This window comes from Protopterus annectens, chromosome 4.part1, assembly GCF_019279795.1.
Source record: "Protopterus annectens isolate FY-2018-M chromosome 4.part1, PAN1.0, whole genome shotgun sequence".
NCBI lineage: Eukaryota > Metazoa > Chordata > Ceratodontiformes > Protopteridae > Protopterus > Protopterus annectens.
Genome location: NC_056734.1, coordinates 843,533,411 through 843,556,354, shown reverse-complemented (window position 1 = coordinate 843,556,354; position 22,944 = coordinate 843,533,411). Strand labels below are relative to the sequence as shown.

The 22,944-nt window shown below is 37.3% G+C and overlaps 1 protein-coding gene across 2 annotated transcripts in view; it reads left to right on the top strand.

Moving 5' to 3' along the window:
- The first annotated feature begins 704 nt into the window (after window positions 1-704).
- AGTR1 (angiotensin II receptor type 1) overlaps window positions 705-22,944 on the top strand; it is a 293,869-nt gene continuing 271,629 nt past the window's right edge. For both annotated transcript variants that reach the window (XM_044070626.1, XM_044070625.1), the window contains exon 1: window positions 705-993. The gene's annotated coding sequence lies outside the window, so the exon portion shown is untranslated. The remainder of the gene's footprint in view (window positions 994-22,944) is intronic.

Genomic DNA, 22,944 nt, shown 5'->3' with positions numbered 1-22,944 from the left:
TGACAGTTCTCACATAACATTAATTCTTCTCAAACAAAACATTTTCAGATCGTGGACCTCCTACACTGTATTCTGTTAGTTGCTAAACTGTTTATGTTCTTCCAAACAGTGTCACCTAACATTTTATATGTAGTTATCTCATAAAATTTATTCAGTATGCCTACATGGAAACATTTACAAAAGCAGAAACAGGCAGAAATTAATTTATTCTAAAATGTATTAATTTCCTATGTTAACATGCCACTGCTTGTTGATTTGTTGAGGTTATTTCTTAAGCTAGACAGAAAGCATGTTTTAACTATATACCCTTTTATTAACTCACATGTTAATTTACATATGTAATGTTATAGCAATGACACTGCTTCATTATCTCAAAATCAGATTTATATCTATGCATTCATAACACAATTTATTTTTATTGTTTTTAATATAAACTTATATCACAGAATTACAGTGCACTATATCCTCGTGAAATGTGAGCTGTCCCTACATTTCAGAGTTAAAACTGGATAAAAAAAAAAATCACAGCATAGCAACCTCGGGGGTGTAAACTTTTGTGCTTGTGATAAAAAGTTCAATTTCATTTTGGTTTCCTCTCAATGCAAACGTGATTATGTGACACAACAGATTAATGACAGAGTCCATGGCTCCAGTCACTAGGGGGCAATTCTGCACATTAAATGAAACATCCTGCCTGAGAATAAGTCACTACATTAGGACATCAACCTATAAAAAGTCAATTTTACATGCAGGGTGACAGATTTCAAACTGCTCCTCCAAGAAAGGAAGATGAGGGGCGCTGCAGTGAATACCTTCTGTGGGAGCTACACTTCCCAGTATAAATGAACGTTGCAGGATCCCTTTTAGATGTGCACTGATTGTCTTGCTGCCTTCTTACCTTCATGTATAAAGGGACAAGTTATCTGAAAGAAGACACGTTTGTCTGTTACTTAGTAGAAACATTAACTTAACTGATGCCTCTCCTTTGTTCAGGTAAGTCTCTGCATTTCATGATATTTTCTGGTAACTGATGATTTGTGTTGCAAAAAGGGAAAGGAACTCTGTGAAGATTTTGAGCAGAGTACTGGATGCACAAAAGAGTTTCAAGTGCTAAATCTGGAAGCTAGATAACACAGAGTAACAGCACTGTAGTTTATGTTACTGTTAAAGCCACGTAAAATGAAGTAAGTATGGAGTAGCTTGCATGTACTTACATTAAAAAAATGCATACCTTAAAAATCTGTCAAGACTTGTTTTATCTTCTATAAAAATATATAAAGTTCTAAAAATAAACACTTAAATAGTATTCAGAAGCACAAAGGGTGGAAGAATAAACTTTTATTAAACTAAAAATAAATCTCAGTCAGTTATTCAAGGCAAAGAAAAAGCATAGTTAAAGAGTTAAAAAGTAACTCCACATTTTATAAATCCAGCTGACACAGAAGTCATTTATGTGCAGGTGATTGCTTGTCTGTTCTTTAAATCTGCCTGTCATTCAAAGGTGATTTTTGGCTAGTCTGAAATACAATACACATGCATTTGATTTATCTGTTTATTTCTTTATTATTAGCACTTGTAAGTATTACATGTTCTTAGATCCATTTGTCTAATACTGAAGTTTCACTCTTCTGAAGGAAGTAGTAGTGAAACAGAGAACAACTTAATATGTGCAGGAGCCGTGATTACCTCCTGTGTATCTTTCCAATTGTAATGTAACCGCTGCAAGCCAAGCACAAGTGAGCTTTCATTTCTTGCATAAGACTGTGCTTTATTCAGATATTACAGGGTCATATGGAACTCGTTATACAAAATGAGTTTGATCTGCAGAGTAACCATTTTATATATCTGGATCCATATATCCTAACGAGAGGTTAGGCGTCTCACAGTCTCACTCACACAGGACCCCCCCCCCCCATTATTATTAAACCAGCTTTTATAGCTATAATCTTAGCAGTGCTTGTGTGTGTGTGTGTGTGTGTGTGTGTGTGTGTGTGTGTGTGTGTGTGTGTGTGTGTGTGTGTGTGTGTGTGTGTGTATACTGAAGTCCTCTTGAGCCAAATAGATTTGATGGTCTCAGAAGCTTTTGTGGTTGGGTCTGCCTCGTAATTTGAGCAATATATTTAAACAAACGTTACCTTGCTACATTACCACAGTGAAATAGCTTTGAAACATGGAGATGTACCCAAGTACCACTACATAGGAAAGGAAACAGGGTGCTACTTGATGTCGGCAGTCGGCAGCTACTTCAGAATATTTCTATACGTGGACTAATACCATAGTGTGTTATATCTGATTATGAGCAGAAGTGCTAACCCTACAAAAATATTACTGAATTTCAGGTGAGGAGGCAGAGGACAGCTTAGCATGTGTCACAGTCTACAGAATAGCTATGAAGGAAGCCTGGAGCCTAGTATTGAGTCAGCTGCTGTTTCACACCCGATTTTAAAGGGTGGCTAGTGGTAAACCCCCATATCAGCATTTAACATGGATCTCCGATACTCAGTAGTGTGACCTAGTGGGGAATAGAAAGTCCCTATGTGACAAGGAAGGAACTCAAGTTAGGTCAGCTTCATCTGCTTAAAAAAAACATCTCTGTGATGAAAGGAGCATTATCACTTTTGTGCTCAGATTCTGTAATAATCTCACAGCAGATATTAAGAATTCACATTCTTAATACTTCATGGAATAAACAAAACCCAAAACTCTGGCATCACTTCTAATAAATCCTGCCATTTTGGAATAAGTTAAGAAATTACCTACACCATTTAAACAGTCCTCTGTAGTCATATGCATTACCCAATAGTTGACGTAGACTGTAAGCTTTCCTTCTGTTACTTATCCAGCTTTGACCCCCTTAGTGGTCTTAGTTACTCCCATGTTTGCAGTAATACCCATGAGAATGTAATATTTTGTGCTCTTTCTCCTTGATGGCAACCTTAATAACTGTGATTGTTATACTGCTGGTGTAGGTCTGATGAGTGTTGTAGTGAGTACATGGAGAACAACAATGCCTGTCTTCTGAATATTTAATTATAAGTATGAATATGTTTGCATGTATATGGAAACGCAGAAAGTACTGTCACTGCTAAGGTACATTTATTTGAATGTTCAAGTATCTGTATATGTGATCGTTTGTATGAACACAGTAAGTACTTATGTAAATCATTACATTAGTTTTGCGATACATGGACGGTTTCTTATTAGCGTAGTGAAACAACCTCACCTTTTCACTAATGCTTCTTGGTGTTCACTCGTGTCATTTGCAGCTTCTGCACCTAACTGCCTAACTCCAGATCTGTTCTGTTGTCATAACCTAGTGTCTGCTTTATGAAGCAGTCACAGCCTCTTGATCAATAGAGACAGACAGATATAAATAAATAAAATGCATATTTCATAATATTTCCATACAATATCCATGGTTGCTAGTGTAATTTAGTTACAAAAAATAATATCATTATTCAGACCGACTAGCTCCTTGTGATACAGTATTTGTGTATTGTTTTACTTGTTTTTTTTTATTTTTTGATTAATGGGTATGTGAGTTGGTCCATTACAAACCCTATTAAGACACAACACTAACTGCACATGCAGACATAAATGCATTAGATATAAAGACAGTTTAGAGCTGTCATTTCCACAAAAACGATTTTGGAAAGTGAAAGGAAAGTACAGTAAAGGAGAATCTCTGCATGAAACCAGAGAACAACATAGACACCATGCAGGCAGTAACACGAAAGCAGGACTTTACCTCAGATCTCTGTGCTACAGTGCAGAAACCTTAAATACTGAGACACAGTGCTGCTTTATAAATCCTTGTCACATCAGTCCTTAGAGGTGAACCCCACTTCCTGCTAGGGCTACAGGGCATGCATTGCTCACTCAACTAGTGCCACAACTTGCAGATAATTATGTATGGAGGACGCTGGGAGAAAAGAGGAAATAGCAACACAGTGAATGCTTTATCTTGGGATTGTAAGAGAGTCTATCTGCTCTTTGCTTCTCTCATTATGGCCAGAAACAAAGCAAAAAGGGTATGTTTCTTTCATTTTAGAGTAGCAATAACATACATACTAGTATGACAAATGTGCAGCAGTCCACATTGCCACATTCAGGCGTTTGGCTAGTATCACCATTGTTTCACCATGGCCAGTAGCATTAATAGTGAAGCAACACACCCTATCTTCATGGTCAGCTTATACACTGCTTGAATGCCATCAGAATATTATCACCTTGCATGCATGCATGCTATGGCATCTGTGAAAGCAGAATAACAACAATTTTTGGGGTGTTGTATTTGCTGAGCCCAACCTTCCTACACAGACAGTAACAAAGCAAATAGTACTTACAGCAAGGTTATTAAATGGTCATACCTGTCAGAACAGCTTTTTTTTTAATTTACTGTTTCATTGTAAAGGTGTATTGTTTGGAAGGTGGTTTGGTTTTGCACAACAACATTACCACAAAGTAAAATTATCATGTAAGAATCAAGGTGTTCCCCATGTCTCTCTAAGGGTCCCATGTGCGTAAGGGACAGTGGTTTCCTCAATGTCAGGTACAGTTAAGGAACATACATTTTTTTGATTCATTTAATGTATCATGGTTTGTTTAACTGCTATGAACGTAGACTGAATTAGACAGGTTTTGCCTGCATTTGTTTTATTCATTGAAATCTCTCATGCATATAACATTGGACTTTCCCGACTCAGAAATTGATTTATTGAAGAGTAAAGTTAGAAATCAACAGCATATAGGAAATCACAAAGTAATGCCCCACAGACACATGCACTCACACACACTCTTTTTAAGTCAGAAATATTCATTTTTGTACCTTATTTGTAATATTTCTTCCATACAGACCTAAAATGATGCACAGACAGCTGAGCATATAACAATATAGCTTTTTGTTATGCACTCTTTCCCAGTCACCACCCCACCCAACCTTAAAGCTGCTGCTGTTTGTTGTCAAAGTGTTTACATCTTTCTAGTGTTCATCTGATTCCCTTCTGGAAACTTTCAATGACTCATTGTTGCATAATTTTCTTTCTGGACATTCAGTAATGTAGGAGATTAATATGTGACATTTTTACTTAACTTCCGAATAAATTAGCTATGTCCATCTGCTGACATTGCTAATGTGTGCCTAATGATTTAATTAAATGCATGAGTCACAGCATTTAGCAATTAACTGCTCAGACTGCTTTAAATACCCATTTTACATTAAAAAATACACTTCTCTCTGAATTATGAGCAATGAATCAAAAGAAATGATTAGGATTTCTAGCAAGATTTTTTTACACATAATTATTAAATGAGAAGCCTAAAAGAGAGCTGCAAAGCGTGTGTTTTTTTTAGTCATCTATTGTTAATTAATTTTATGCAATCAATGTTGGGGTTTGTGCAACATGTGTACAATGAATGTTAATCCGAGTTCATTATGGTACACAGTCTAAAGGAAGAGGCAGAAAGCTATTCTGTTTATATGTGTGCACGCTTCCATGCCCACACACCTATACATTTGTGTGTGTTTAATGTGTGTGTTTGCTTCTATATGTGTGTGCATGTGTTTTTGCGAGAGTGTGTATGTGTGTGTATATGTGTGTGTGTGTGTGTGTGTGTGTGTGTGTGTGTGTGTGTGTGTGTGTGTGTGTGTATGTGTGTGTGCGTCTGTCACTGTTTATGTATGCATGTATATGTATGTGTGTGCATGTGTGTGTGAGTGTGCGACTGTCACTACTTGTGTATGTATGTGTGTGTTTGTGCAGGCATGTGCATACGTGTACATGCCTGTGTGTGTGTGTGTTCCTATGTATGTATGTATGTGTATGCCTGCGTGTGTGTGTCTGTGTGTCACTATTTATGTGTGTGTGTGTGTGTGTGTGTGTGTGTGTGTGTGTGTGTGTGTGTGTGTGTGTGTGTGTGTGTGTGTGTTTATAACTATGTTTGGCTTGTTAACAAAGCCACATTAAAAAAAAAACAGAGTATAGTTACATACAAGGGACAGTGATGTGTGCTATAATATAGTTCTGTACAGGACAAAGGTCTATTAGTATTTGGCAAGTTGTTAACAATAGGTTAATGCACAGACTTTTGTGGTGACGTCAGGCTGCATTATTAGTTGTGTAAAAAATGGTTAACAAAAAAAAAAACAAATTAAAGAAGGAACTTCACTTCCTCCACAGTAATTATCTTATAAAAACAAACGTTCAGATATTGACAAAATGCTAGTGGGAAACAACGCTTATACGTTTATTGTTATTGATTAGTGGAGACAAAGTCACATTTATTTGTTTATGTTTTTACTTGTTTACTTTTTTGTATTTGTTTACCAATTTGCTTGATGTCTCTATTCAGTGGAGACCCTTGGAAGTACTTATAAGCATACCATAAAGTTAACAGGAAAAATGTGCAATGACTACAAATACTGCATATTGCAAATAATATCATAGGTTTGAAATATGGCAATGTCAAGCTTTTCTGCCAAAGGTTTTCCTCATGATGATACAACAATATGCACAGTTTATACAATGAAATGGACTGTGTACCACAATATAAGCAATCATAGGTTTAAACCATGTCAGAGTTAAATTAGTGGTCAAAGGCTATCCACGTGATATGGGAAATATGAACACAAGATAAACTAATTATACAAAATTATACAAAATACCTCTGGTCAGTTTTGTACCACTTGATACCAGTGAAACTTGTCAAATTATGTTGGTGAAGAAGAATGAGATTTTAAGTGTACTAATTAAATAATTAAGAAAGCAAGCCTGGCTATTAGTGGCCATTTTATAAGGAAGAGTAAAGTGATAAATATCCAGAATTTACATGTAAAATGTCCAAACTTGTGCATTATATTTTTTGTTTGATTTTGTTTTTAAAATATAGGCACACATACCTTAACAGAAAAGAAAATAAAGCATATTAACATTTGCATATGCATGCATTATACAGTATCTCATAAAATGTCTGGTCTTCTTGCAAATCATTGAGGACTGAAGTCGCTAAATAATTTAACTGCTGCTGTAGCCCTGATGAGGGTTTTAAACTTCAGGAAGCACCTGCTAATGTTATACCTGCTATTCTAGCAACTTTCTAAATATATGAGTAAAATTCAAGATTTTTTTTGTCATCACCCCCAACCAATTATTTTTGACTTTATCCAGAATTCTTCTGCTAAGAAGTTAATAAATATGCTGAAAGACAAAACTTAAATTTTATGCAAAGGAGGGATGAGAACTTTTTTGTAAGATTAGTATAGAGGCATGGGTGATGTGGCTTAGGTTTATCAATTAAAAAAGAAAGGAAATGAGAAAAATACTTTATCTTGTCAGTATGGGATTTCACAAGAAGCTGATCGTTTGTTTTTCAGATTTTTTTTTAGCTGTGTATGATTTTTTTGCCATCTTTTTTTGTCAAGTAATATTTGTGACTGGGTTATATTTTTTGGGCTATGTATACTTGGTATAGTGAGGCTGCATGATGACTGCTGGATTTTTGCATAACTATTAGATTTGAAATTTGGTATCTTAGCTTTCTGGATGAATTATATTTTTGTATTAGGTTACTTATAGCAGGTATTTGTTTAGTTTGTTTAGAATGTGCTGAGCCATTTTGAATTGTGAAGAAGTTAAAGCCATACCTGTCAACTGTCCAGAGTTTGACTGAATGTCCAGATTTCTGATTCATATGTTTGGCCCATTCCGCATTAAAAATTGTGGTTTTCTGGCAAATCAGTGAGGACTGAATTCACAAAATAATGACAGACATTAGAGTTTCAGATTTCATATCATTCAGAAAATATTTGGTAATACAGAACCTTTATTCTAGCAACTTTCTAAATTTATAAGAGCAATATTTAAAATTTGTCCATATTTTTGGGTCTTTGTCACCCCATTATTTTTGGCTTTGCCCAGATTTCTTGTGCTAAGAGGTTGAGAGGTATGCTTAAAGCACGTTGCAATTCTAACGAGTCCGGTTTCTTAAGTGAAGTACAGTGGCTGGTTCTGTTTTTGTAGGTTAGCTGCAAGTTCGGATATTTTGTAGTTGGTTTCTCTGAGATGCTTAGATATTTGTTAGTACTGCGGATACACAGAGGAGGCTGGACAGCAAAAGGGAGTGATCAGTCATTAAGAGAGCATGTTCTGTGAAAGACTGTTATTGTATAATAGTCTGAGCTTTTAGTTTATGTTATAAACTACGTGATTGATATGGTAGTCAAATTTTAGATTTTGGTAAATGATCATTTCAAGCAGTTTTGTTTAGGTTATAGCAAATAAGCTGCTTCCAGTAGCCAAAAGGTACAGGATTTGAGTCCTTCTACCTTTATATGCTGTGTGACTCTAATCAGAGTGCGTAAGTCACCTTTGAAAAGCAATACTTCTGTCCAGTGGGCTTACATAGTTAACAAATATTTAAAATAAAAATAACAAAGCACGTTCAGTGATAGTGTTATTTCAGATGGGGTCATCACTTCTTTTTGTTTTACTTGGATGGAGGGAGGGACAAAGACAATTATTATTGTTATTATTATTATTATTATTATTATTAATAATTATTATTATTATTTCAGAAAAGTAGCATCTGTGATTCTATCATATTTCAGATTTGCACCTGATATATATAAAAATTCAGAGCATATCTAGGGTGAATTATCTGCATAGTGGACAATAGCTCCCCCTACTGAAGAATGTACTTAGTTTATGAATATGTTGAACAGTGCTGGGCCCAGAATAGCTTTCCTTTGTCCCCTAATTGTTATTCACAGGAAAGAAGAAAATGAGCTTTATCAGCAAATGATTTGTGTTCTTTGACTGTGGCAGCTGTTGTACCATTTTTTTTTTGAGAAGACATTCATATAAAGGTTTGACAATCCCTTTATCTGGAATGGCTGTGATATGGTATCAAAACTTTTGAGAGGCTAAGGAAAAGTGATGCCTTTAACTTTCCTTGAATTATTTTCTGCTTAATTAGATTTAGTAAGGAAAACGATGCTGTTTCAGTTACATGTCTTGGTCTAAAACCATATTGTATTGGACAGATTATACTATTTTAAAGCTGTTAACAGTTGCTTATGAATATACTTTTCTAGGACATTCGATAAGGGTGATAGGAAAGCTATTGGTCTATAGTCTGTGTTAGTTTGACAGAAGTACCTCGTGTTGACTAGAATTATGTAAGAGTTTCCATTGCAAAGGGACATGTGATTCTTTAATAGATCTATTAATCAGGAGTTATACTCAGTGGGATATTGAGTCTGTAACCATCTCGAGGTACTCTGAGGCAGTTTGTTAGGCGCTATAATGGTAAGCTTTAATTTTTTAGAAGGTTTTTAATTCAATTTGTTAATATAAGGTCAGAGGTGAAGGAGCCTTTCTTGTAATGTAAGTGATTGTTTTTAGTTTGACCTTGTCATTTTTCATTGGTGAAGTGACAGTTTTTATGAAATGTGACTTTAAGATGCAGGGCACAGTGTATTTATAATTATTTGGGAATGGGCTTGTTGAGGTTATTACTAGATGTTAGAAGTCTATTTGTAGAGCTCCAAAATAGTTTTAGATTTACTTTCTGGTCACTTTGTAAGCATGTATAGCAGTTTTTCTTGTCAGCATTGCCCTTTGCTTCCCCTCTTTTTCTTAGGTTTCTATATGCGTGTTGATTTGGGGGAGTTTTATTTGTTTACTGTAACTTATATGCTTTATCGCTAATATTAATAGTTTGTTTAGTTTTGTGTGTTATCCAAGGAGCTGGTATATATTTTACTCTTTTCTGGTGCACAGGAACTATGGAGTCTAATTAATATCTGTAAGGTTTCACTGACGTATCTTTGGCTTTGTCAAGAGGCAAGCATGATACAGGATGACAACTATGTAAAGCCTTAAACATTCCAAATTGTATAAATTCCATGGTGATCACTTAAACAGTCATTATTCCTAATTTGGTCATGTGGTCGTAGTTGGTGAGTAACAACTAGTCTAATACTCTCTGTCTGTAATTTTATCTGGACTTGTTTGGGCCATTGACTTTCTGAAGGCCATACATACTGATGTCTTGTTTTTTTTCAGTTCAAGAGTTATATAATTTATGCTGGAACTAAATTTATATATCACAACATAATAATTTCTTGTTTTAAGTTGGATTTCAACCAGAAAGGGATGTTTTCTAGCATACAGATGTTTACAATTTCTGAACTAGATGGTATATAGTTACAATGGAGTCTGGCTTGGAGGTTGAGGAACAGGTGGCAGTTGAGACAGCATGCTTTCATATGCCTGCATGGACTGTTCACTGAGACAAGAAGCTGCAAGAAAGAATGGCCAATGCACAATGACTGAACATATGCAAAATGGGTTCCAGCAACATGCCAACACTGCCAAAAGCTGTTTCTGGGGATGCACACCATCCTAGTAACAGGTACCATGTGACCTGAAGAACACGCTCTGCATGAAACTGATAATCCTTTAAAAATTAAGGGTGTGGGAATACAGTAGAGTAATAGATGCTACAACCTTTATTTCAAAAAGGGGTGGGGTATATTTAAGTAGCTGGTGTACAGACACTGTATGGTGCATTACAGCCAGTAGAAATGTGTCACAACCTCATGGAAATCACAGGGTCACAATTCTCAATTTGATATGAGGGGGCATACTTTAAGCAATGCTCCCAGGATTTTACAACTTTCTTGGTGGTGTAACAGGCATCCCTCACTGGAGAGCTTCTCTACTTGAGTCTGTTAGGTTCTGCTCCCACTGTAGCACTTATTGCAGGATGGCCACTCCAACACTGGGCACAGTAATTCCTTCAGCTGACTATGTCATACTCCCACTTGGTTATTGATATGGAGCCAAGAACAGTTGTCAGTTCAGAGATGAACACATTCCAGATCCGGAGATTTACAAGGAGGATAAATACTTCACTTCCTTCATGCAGGATGTGTACTTCTTTTGTCTTCCCACACATAATAGTGATCTGTGAAGTTTGTCAGCTCCCTAGGTATGTCAGTTATTGGCGCTGTGATGTCCGTGAAGGTGGGGTACAACTTGATGCATTAGTAGGAATGCCAGGACTACTAGCATCTGAACCTGTATGGTAACTATGACATCCATGTCATAGTTGAATCACAGCTGGTGATGCTGCAGCTGACTCCACATGATTTGGGTATAATGATATAAGCAGCCCTTCAGTACAACTCATGGGAATGCTGTCTTTCTACTGTTATCACTGTTTTCTCAAAGACTGACATGATGTACTGCGGAACCAGAGTATGGTTTCCCTCATGTGCGATGTTCTTCACCACTGCCCACATGTCCATGTATATTGCCCCTATCCAGCATGTCATCAGACAGTGCACAGGGGAAAAAAATGCGCAAGCACCCAATACAATTATGTCATGTCTTGTAAAGATATCTGCACATCTTGTCTATTGTAGTAATAATCCTAGTAGCTAACAACATAGCTAAGTTGCATAGAACCTGGATATTTGTGGCAGAGGTCAGGACTTGGATGGTACTGTCCATGTCTACGCTTTGAAGGAGCAGTAATATGAAGTATCTGTGTGTGGTAGTAGTATCCAGCAGCATTGCTGGTGCCTACATCTGGCATACCCAGCTAGCCTATGATACTCAGGTTTAAAACCACAGAATGGTGGCACTGAATGGCATATCTTACAAAATGTCACAAGCCACCCTCTTCATGAATGGCATGATAATGTGACTGGATGGCTCCATTGTGGTTACCACCCTCTCAGTCATCTTCTTCCACACTGGTGCTATTGCAGGGGCTGTGGTGTCCAGGGTTTGATGGTGGAGCATGGACTTATGTGGTAGCATATTACAACCCTGCCTTGGCATGTTTTATAACATTTGAATACACATGTGATGTAGATGTGCTATGACTGAGGTTGTATACTCATCCAGCACTAATTTAGGTTAAACTTTTGCCTTCTGATTGTGCTGTATTTGTTTCTTAAACTACTCAGTGTGTATTCATCAGGTGCCTTGCTATGGGCTGTTACATTACTGCACAGCACATCTGCCTCCAGCACATTTAGACTGAGTGCTCCCACTATGGTGTTTCAGGCTGTCTACTGTTACCTGGAGATGTGTGGTATGTGTTTGGAGCTATTGCATGTAGACACCATGGTGTTGTGCCTCACACAGGTGATTAATGCATTTTCCTACCACTCTTGCATCAAGAGATGCAGTAATTGGCTTCCTGTTGTGTCATGCTGTTGCACCCCCTTGACATGACAGCCACCTTTCCTTTACCTCATGATTAGATAGATGCCAGTGAAATATATGCAGTTTTGTGGGTTACTGTTTTAATGGTCATTAAAAGCATCTCGGCATTGTTGAAGTATGGTACTATTATAGGGTCCCTTATTACATATAAGTGGTTGGAGTGTATTAATGCTGTACCTCCTGCTATTTCAGTTAGCTTACCTTGTATTCTTTTAATTGGGGGGGACTTCTTTATCCATTGAGTTACAGCTACTAGGTTTAATGTAGCTAAGTAATCAGAACTTGAAGCTTTACCAGTTTTTAGAGATGAGCAGCAGCAAATAAAGGATTGTCAAGTAAAATAAAGTTTAAGAAGAAAAGATTATGTGTGTGAAAGTAGCAGTGCAGTATTCAAACCAGTTAAAATAATACAGTCTGTTACATACAATGGGAAATGTGGTGTTATCTTTAAGAGATTCGTTATTTGCAATGTTTAATTTTCTTTTGGATTCACCTGATAGCAATGAAGCAATCAAAATATTAGTAACCTGGGATTTCAATACAAGCTTCTATGACAGTTATATTACTGGATTATTATGAACTGATGAGTTATTAACACAAGCCTAACAATAGTATAACAGTGCTATCTTAAAGAGACTTACATTCTTGTTACAAGACCGTAATACAGAGAATTATGGTCAGGCCTTCAATCATACCAGCTTCTTATAAAATAATAGAGCTGTGGGTGTCAAGAAATTCACTATAACAGAAGAGTGAAGCAAAGCTCAAGAAGTAAACCTTGATATCCATGTCAGGAACACATAAAAACTGAGACGTTAATTGGAGGACCTAATCATAAACCCACACACACACACACACACACACACACACACACACACACACACACACACACACACACACACACACACACACACACACACACACACACACTCACACACACACACACACACATACACCTGATAACTCACTTGCTTTTGATATTATTGTAGGCAAAAGTGAATAGCAACTAAACAACTATTGTCAGCAAATGAAATTAAGAAATTAAGAAATGCATTTGTTGAGTATATATATTGAACATCTACATAGTAGTAATGTCCCTGCATCAGCAAAACTGAGTGGTATTATTTTGAGACTTTTTTGCACTAGTGAATACCACACCAGTCACAGTTCATATTTTTATCTTTTTAGCCATATCCCATATTATCACTTTTTCTTCTTCTAGTTTGTGTTTGCTATGTATATGTATGTGGCAGGAAAGATGCGTTGCTGTTGCGTAACTCCATTTATGTCAAACTTTTCCTAATAGTTCATCATCAAATGTAGAGCATTCTGCTTTTTTTATTTATTTTACTGTTGTGTGAAAACCACAGTTTAATGGTACTGGTTATTTTGATTAATACCTGCTCAGAATGATGCAAAAGTTCAAAGACAAATTACTTTTTTTAACAATTGGCTATATAGCTGGTGTCATTCTTTGGGGATACAGTATGTGTCAGCTTGGGATGAGATGACTAATACCTACTTTGCCAGAGATGGTCTGCACCTCTCTCACCAAGGTTTTCACATTTTGGCTAAAGCCTTCGCTTCCCACATAATGTCTTTTGTAGGCAGAGTCCATCTTCTACAAATTCCAACCTAGAAAATTCTAATGTGGAACCCATCATTGTTGCCCTGCTTAATAAAAAGTGACTGAACTTGAGTCTCTCCTGCAAACTGAATATATTCATATATGTGTAGTTACAGAGATATGGTTTCTACCTATAAGAGCACCCCATTTTCTGTCTAGCAATTGTGGGGGAGGATCAGCATTTATCAAAGATATCTTCACCTCATAACAGATTCCTCGGGACACTATATTTGAACTTTTAGATGTGCAAACCAACATAAACAAGAAGAATTATCACTTCATATCTAGCTTTATAACACCATCTGTGTCACCATCTGAGCATGAAAGCTATCTGAACACCTTAGCTGAAGCCCACATTAAAGCCAGCACCTTTCTGCAGGGGAAATTCATCTAGCTATCTATAAATTAGTTGGCCTACCCTACCAATGGTTGGCATGCCCATTGTCTCCATTATGTTATAAATGCTTTTACAATTATGTAACCCTCCTAATGGGGGCCCCAATAACCTTAATCTAGTTTTAATAAATATGTCCTCTTCTTGCAGATCTCCATATGTATCATTCTTCCTTGTTAAATAGATCATAAACTAGCGTCTTTTTCCTTGAAAACTAGTGGCAATTTCTCTGTAATACATCTGTGTTTAGGGACGTCTCAAAAGCAAATCTTTTTCATTTACTTGATAATCTAAATATATTCCACTGTAATCCTCCCCTTTTGGATTGCATTGCTAAATCTGATGCCTAGACCTTTGACTTCTACATCCACTTAAATAGATGTATTAATAAGACAGTCCCTATCTGCACTAAATATAATGAGAAATTAAAAAATAAACCCAGGATGTAATATACCTACACATAAATTATGTAACAGAAGAAATAAATTGCTTAATACTTATTAGAAATCTCATTCTACCTTTCCGAAGAGCACACTTAAGCAAACTAATAAAGAGCTTAAGGGAACCATTATTTTATTTTTTTTAACATTTGTTTACCGGGAAAGTCCGACTTGGAACAAAGCCAATTTTCAGCAGAGGCCCCGGGGAGAAACACTCCAGACATATGTCTTTGTAACAGGGGAGGAAACCCTCACAAACTCAGAAGGACATACAGACTCCACATAGAAGGCACTCCAGCCAATAATCAAACTGCAGAATATCTTGCTCTGAGGCGACAATGCTACAGCTGCACCACTACACCATTATGAGGCTCAAAGCTGAGTATGAACTTAAAATGGCCACTACAAACAAAATAACTGCAAATCTTTCATTAACTAAGTCAAGAAGTTAAAAACTAACACCAAACAAGGTTCAGAGCTAGTTCACTGCACATTCAAACACAAAGGAAATAGTTAATATCCCAGATGCAAAATTGTGTTCAAATTTTAATCCACCCACAGTTACAGCTATTCTACAGATTACACAATCTCAGCCACCCCCTTAAATTACTATGGAGCACGTTCTGTCAGCCCTCTCAAAAGCTAAAAGCATGTCATCCATGGGCCCAGACAACATATCCAGGTTGCTTATCATTGCCAAATACGGCCTAGCTGAACACCCCATACTTAACCTCTTTAATCTAAGCCTCTTCACTTGCTGCATTCCTGAACCCATAAAAAGAACCATTCTAATGCCATTATACAAAGGTAGCCCAGGCAGGGACCCTGGTAACTGTCAACCCCATTAGTCTCACTAGCCTCATATGTAAAGCTATGGAATGTATTATCTCAGACCTCATTTATCTGGACACTGAAAATCTCTTAACCATAGACCCTCATCAATTTAGCTCAAAGAAAGATTTCACTGCTGTAACCTCATTAACTTCTTTGAAAAAAAGAAAGCAGCGGACAGACATTATGTTGTATATACAGCATATGTGAAGCTGGTCAAGGCCTTTAATACTATTCCTTCATGCAAGCATTATTGTCAGACTTGTAAGTCTGAATATAAATCCTTGTATTGTGCAGTGGATAGCTAAATGGTTATCTGACAGAATCCATGTCGTTATAGTTCCAGGTACCACTTCTGAAAGCAAAAAAAGTTACCAGTGGCGTATCACAGGGCTCAGTGTTGGGCCTGCCTCTGCTTGTCATCTATTTCCCAACACTCCTGGCGTATGGTTGTCAATGACTGCAGATCATTGTAAATCGGATGTTGTTATTCAAACCTCCATTGTCTCACAATTGTTCCATGATTGGTGCAAGGACAATGGTGTCAAATTAAATGTGAAAAAATGTAGCAGCTTCATTTTGGTAAACAAACATTTTCAAATTCCATATAGGTGATGCACTCCTTCAATGAGACACTGTTATAAGGGACTTAGGCACTCTTATCATTTGAATATCACATCTCTGCAGTAGTTCAGAAAGCCTTTTATCATGCTCATCTAATTTCTAAAGGCATCTCCATTAGGTCCAAGAAAGTCATAATTTCCCATTACTCATATCTCATCAGACCCATTACTGAATGTAATGCACGTTTTGGCATGTATTTTCATAAAAATATCACTCAGTTGGACAGACTTCAGAGATTTATAGATAAAATGATCAGTGGCTTCACAAATCTTAGTTATCAAGACCCATTGGCTGCAATCTTTTTTACTCAGTCTCTTACAGGCTCCTCTGTGGAGATCTCACCCTCTTTGACCTCTTATTCTCTCACAAAACAAATTGTACCTCAAATACCCAGTTAAAGGAAGTAAACTTTCATCAAAAGATAAATAAGACTTTGGTGTGATAGATTCATATCCCAATGTATCTCTCACCTCTAGAATAAACTTCCACTACATATCAAGCAGAATAACACCCTTATCACCATCAAGGACAAATCTAGATAATTAGATGTGCAGCCTCAAATACCCCCCCCCCCCAGTTTGTCTTGTCTTGCCCTCTTTGAGGCTTATGGAAATGTTAAATATGAGTCTCTGGCTATGCCTGTAATTGTCAGCAGACTGATTGCCTAGTATTTGCCTATGAATCTACAAGCCTGTAGCAGGACAAGGGTCTGAATGGGGGGATGATAAGGAGAGTAGTATTGATGAAACTGAAGTCATCCTCAAGTCTTGATGAGTACCTTCATGAGGTTTACCCTGTTTTTCACAAAATCTCACCAAGATGACACTGATATATAGACTGTATTTATATAGTATATATCATGGACAGAAGTAGGTTAAAAATTAAAAAAACATAGCTGAGTGCACAAAACCAAGGATTAAAAAAGTGCCCAATCCTGCTAGGCTCACTGGTGCTAGGACTGGAAGAGATGACAGTGTAGAATCCTCAAAATATGGAAGCATTCCTACAATGGGGCCAGGCCCAGGGGGAGTATGACCCCTCCGTTTTAGAAGTAGTAGTCCACAAAAATCACAAAAACTGATAGGCCAAGGAAGAGCAATAAAGATGATAGAGTGGACTATTGAGGATAAGAAAGAAACTATGTATGTATAAGAAAGTTACTATTATACAAGAAGCCCAGAATTTCCAAATGCAAGATATACAAAAATATTAAGAGAGAAATTAGAGGAAAAAAAAATACTTCCACAAGAAAAACTGCCAGAAGCTTCAAATAAACATGCGTGTTCACTAATACAACAGATTTGTCAAAAACATTATATAGACCAAGAAACTTTGAGCTGTTTGGAAAAAGAAGCATCTGAGGAAGTGCAAAAATATAAACAAACAACCTAGAAATTTCTGAAAAGTTTAAAAAAGAAATATGGACATGGGAAAGAAAGAGAGATTTGATATGGTGCAATATTGTTGCAAAATCGAAAGCCAAATTAATCAATACAAAAAAGGCAGCTACAAAGATATTCCAAGAGAAATACAGGCAAAGCCATCCAGATGTGGAAAATTTCACAAAAAAAATATCACAAAGAGGGAATGTGGAAAAGAAGGTTAGTAAAGTAGAAGTTAAAAAATACAAGTTGAAGTTATGAAATGCCTGCGAAGTGAAGGATTTGGTGTAAAAGGTCTAACAAAGGTTACATCACAGCATGATGGAACAAGACCCCAAAATTAGGAGAAACAGGAAGATGAGGAGACATCTGAAAAAGAAATATGGATGTGGGAAAGACAAAGAGATTTAATATGGTGTAATATTTATGCAAAGGAGAAAGCAAAACTAATTAAGACAAAAAGAGCAGCACCAAAGATACTTGAAGTGAAATACAGGCAATGGAATCCGGACATGGAAAACTTTACAATACAAAAAATAAAAGGCAAAGAGGAAAAGCAGAAAAGAAGATTAAAGAAATAGAAACTGAGATTATGGAGTACCTGCAAAGTGAAGGATTTAGTGTGGAAAATCTAACTCAGAAAGCACCACAGCAGGATCGAGCAATGGACATTCAAATTAAGGAGAAACCTGTGGAATGGGAAGAAACTGGTCAGTTGCATACAAAGATATTTTGGAGCCTTCCACGAGAAACCAGTATACATGTTCACTTGAAGCTGGACAGCAAGGGAAGGAACAGGAAACTGTGGCAACTCTGATGCAGTCAGTGTTGAGGATTGATACGCCAGTGAGTTCCCATATGACAGAGCAACGGATGACGCAGGATGAAATTGAAGAGAATGTGCCACGGAAAGATGCTATAGAACTTTCTATAGAATGCCCGCAGGAAATGGAGAACAAAAAATATGCCCTCAGTTTAGAAGAAAATGAGCTAAGAGAAGAGTTGTTTGATTTAATAGAGATAGACAGACATATTAAGATATATGAAAGAAATAGACTGCAGAATGTCAATAAAACCCAAAAAGTCAGACGTGTGATAAAACCAATGAACACAGTAATTAGGACTGGTCATAGAGATCCATGTAATGTAACAAACATAAACAGGATATATTACTGTGCTGCTAAAGGGTATATATCGCAATGTCAAACTTACAAAAGTTCAATTATTGTAATATCGAACCCTTATGTCTGAAACTCAACAAAACCGAAAGCACAGAACAGGGAAAAAAATTGGTGTTCCGTGACAAATAAAAAAAAAAAAAATGAAGTGGGGGGCTTTGCCCCCACACACCCCAAAGTGGGGGGCTGTGCCCCCCCACACACACCCTACTTAAATATACCAGCACTGAGATCGCATTACAGTGGAAGAAATAGCAAAGCCCCGAAAATAGCCCACCAATTTTTTTTCCCTGGGAAAAAAGTCGATGTGCCGTGGCTTCGCTATTTTCCACTTTCAGACTTTAGGGTTCGATATTACAACATTCAAACTTCTTTTAGTTCGACATTGTAATATAGACCTGCTGCTAAATTAATAACGGATGAAAGTTCTGCCATAAGAACACAGGGTAGTAAGGGAAAGAAAGGGGAGAAATTGAATACCATCATAGAAGTATCGCACACAGTAAACTATAAAGCAATTAAGACAAGAAGTGTCACTGTTAAAAGAGTATAGAGGGAACAGATCAACAAAATACTCAGAAAGATAGACGTGATAAAAGCAATGTGCTGTATTATAAGGGATCAGAATTTATTATGTACTATCGCAAATAATAAACTAAAAATATCAGCACAGGCAGAAAACTTAGAAGATACACAGATAAATATAAAGGAAAAATACAAAATAAGCAATTTATTGATGACCCAAAAAAGTTTTATAGAAAATTGGGAAACATGTTAAAAGGAATTGAAAGACCACCAAAAATAGGAGAAATAGATACATTTTGGAGAGGTTTTTTTGAAGATCCTGTGGAACATAGCAAAGATGCTAAATGGATGGATAGAAATAAAAGAAAGAACAAGAAGTTCAAAGGTACAGGATATGAAATGGATGAAGTAACAGCCAGAGAGATTGAAACAAAATTAAGAAAAGCCTCTAACTGGAAAACCTCAGGCCCAAATGCAGTACCTAACTAAAATTTCTCACATAGCTAGTTGCACACAGGACAACTGGTTTGCAGTGACAAGCACTGTCCCCATAGTTGCAAACTGGATACTCCTGACAGTGATTGATATTCTCACTCCAACTGTCTAACCAATAAAAAAGGGTCTGTTGCCATGGATATGAACTTTCCTACTGTCTCTGTTACCAACTTGATGGCTTTGGACATCCTGAGGCAATGTAGAAATTGCCTTGTGTACTGACAGCCAGTTAATTTTCAAACAAACTGATATGGTATGTGAGAGATGTATTTACACAATGTCACTGGAGGCAAAGCTTTCACATAAAAGTACTCCAAATATCAATAAGGTTGTCAGTAGTACACACGCTGCATCCATCACGCACAATTCAAAGCAGACATATAGACCCATATATGATGAGGCACTTACATGTAACCTTCCTAAACCACAAAGACCTCCTAGACAAAGTGCACATAGCAAATACCCTCAGTAGCCCCAAATGCGCTCATTCAAAACAAAACCCACAGCAACACATCCAGCCACATCTCATGGAACCTCTACTTCTAAGCCCATCTGACAAGGCACCACACAATCCAACATTCTGGTGATTGGAGACTCCATCGTGAGACACTCTGATGTCCCTGTCACCAGGCTGACTAAGGAGAAACTTGCTTATCAGGGGCTAGGATCCACCACATTATACATGCATTCAGGTCATTGGACCACAATTACCAATATGACTCAGTCATAGTCCATGTGGGATTAAATGATCTGAGACATATCTCCCTAGACTATATGAAGAGAGACATCATGGAGCTCTCAGAATATGTGTCTCAGGCTGGTATGAGCCTAGCATAGAGCAGCATTTTACCTTCTCCATGGATGATGCCACAACACGAGCAAAAGATGATTGACTTTAATAATTGGCTTAGTTTCTGGTGTCATTCTAAGGGGGTACAATATTTGTCAGCATGGAAGGAGGTGATCAACATACCACACTGCTTTGCTAGGGATGGTCTGCACCTCTCCCTTCTCGGCTTTCGAGTATTAGGCAAAACATTATCTTGCCCCACAGTGCCTTTTTTTAGGCAATGCCAAACTGAAAGTACTTCTGACATAGCAAATCAAAACCCAGAAAATCTAAACGTATTACTGCTCAATGCTAGGAGTCTAAACAAAAAACTCCACTCCCTAGAAGTTATCTTTACCCTAGAGAATGCTGATGTCTGTGCAGTCACTGAGACATGGTTTAAAGCCACAGAGAGCACACCATCAGTGCAAGGTTATAATGAAAAAACAAAAATAACACTGGAACAGGTACTTAAGCACCAACGACTTCAAAACCAAATAAAATAAGTACCACAGATGAAGGAAAATAAATGCTATTCCACACCCAGCGTTTTCATCTAAGTTGCTAAGACTTCATCAGATGCAAACAATAAATGAACCACCTCATTATATAATCCATTCGCTTAATTATTCAAGTAATCCACTAATGAGAATATAGTCCATTGTCTCAATAAAGCATGTCATTTATCTTTGAAGTCTTCACCCCAGGATCCTTTAACTTGCTTGCAGATCAGCTGGCAAAAAACAATTCTTCAAAACTTTTTCTTCAATTAAAGACCATGTGGAATTGCGTTTATGTGTTTGAATTGACTATTAAACCAGCTGTGGAATTCTGTCATTGAGCCGACTATTTACCTTCATCTGTGGTACTTATTTTGTTTGGTTTTGGAGGCAAGGTTATAATGCCTTCCACACATTTAGGCCGGCTACTTCACAAGCAGGCACTAAAGGTGGAGGTGTCTCTATTTACATCAAAAACAAATATACTTCAAGGCTGGTCAAACAGGGCAATGCACTTGAGATATGCCATATTCAAATCACCATAGGTAAAATCCAGTCCCACTTCCATGCAAGCTATAGGTCTCCCTCCATGACCCAGGATACCCATACCATGTATTTAAACTTATTAGAAACACTAATCATCCAACCCAACATCATATTCATGGATGACTTTAATTACCCCACTATTAACTTAGAATCCTATATGACACCAAACGTACATGCACAGAGATTCCTGGATTTTATAAACACAAACTCCCTGTTCCAGATAGTCAATACACCAACAAGGGATGCATCCATACTGGATCCGATCCTCACTAATATGGGAGACTGCTGCACATCTCCTAGTGTAATGCCTTCCCTGGTAAGGTCAGACCACAAAATAGTCTCCTTTGTAGTAAAAATAAAACCCACACCCCCAGCTAAACCTGGAATTTTCAGGAGCTATTCTAAGGCTAACCTCCTGCTATTAAGTGAGAACCTGGCAACATTTTAAGCCCTCATAAACCTTGAGAACACTTATGCCTATGCAGAACTGTTCACAGAAACCCTGTACAAGAATGTTATTAGCTGCATAGAGGTAGCTTTACTCACCAGGCAGAAGTACAGAACTAACTCAAGAAACAAGCCACCCTGGTGGAATCACAAAATCAGTCATCGGCATAACAGGAGGAAGAAAATCATGGCAAAAATTAGGAGGTGCAGCACCTAGCAGGATAAAAGTACTCTCATCAAACTAAACAAACAACTCAGAGGACAAATAAAGTCTACCAAAGCCAAATTTGAGGTATGTTTGGCCTCCCAGGCCAAGGACAACTACAAAGCATTCTTTAGCTATGTCTGCAACCTCAAAGGCAAACACAGTTGTGTACCAAGTTCATTGTAAATGGAGCCACCTATACTGAGGCCGAAGATATAGCAAACCTGCTGGCTTTTAAACTCAGCTCCAACTTTACTCCTCTCTCCCCCTCAACCTTCCCTCAGGAAATATCATCAAATATAAGTCCCCATACTATCACTAGGGAACAGGTTCTTAATGCTCTCTCTAAGACCAAGAACATTGTATGAATGGGCTCAGACAATATCCCAGGATGCCTTCTAAATAGCATGAAACATGACTTATCAGGTCCTCTGGAATTACTGTTCAACTGTAGCCTCCAAACTTGTGCCTCATGGATGGAAAAAGGCAACAGTCATCCCTCTGCACAAAAGTGGGCCATCTACAGACCAATAATTCTCATTAGTCTTATATGTAAAGCCATGGAAAGAATTATCATGGAGATGATCAACAGAGATATAGTAAACCTCCAGACACTGGACCCATCCCAGTTTGGATTCGTCAAGGGAAGATCATTCCTATTCAAGCTGGTGGACTTAAAGAA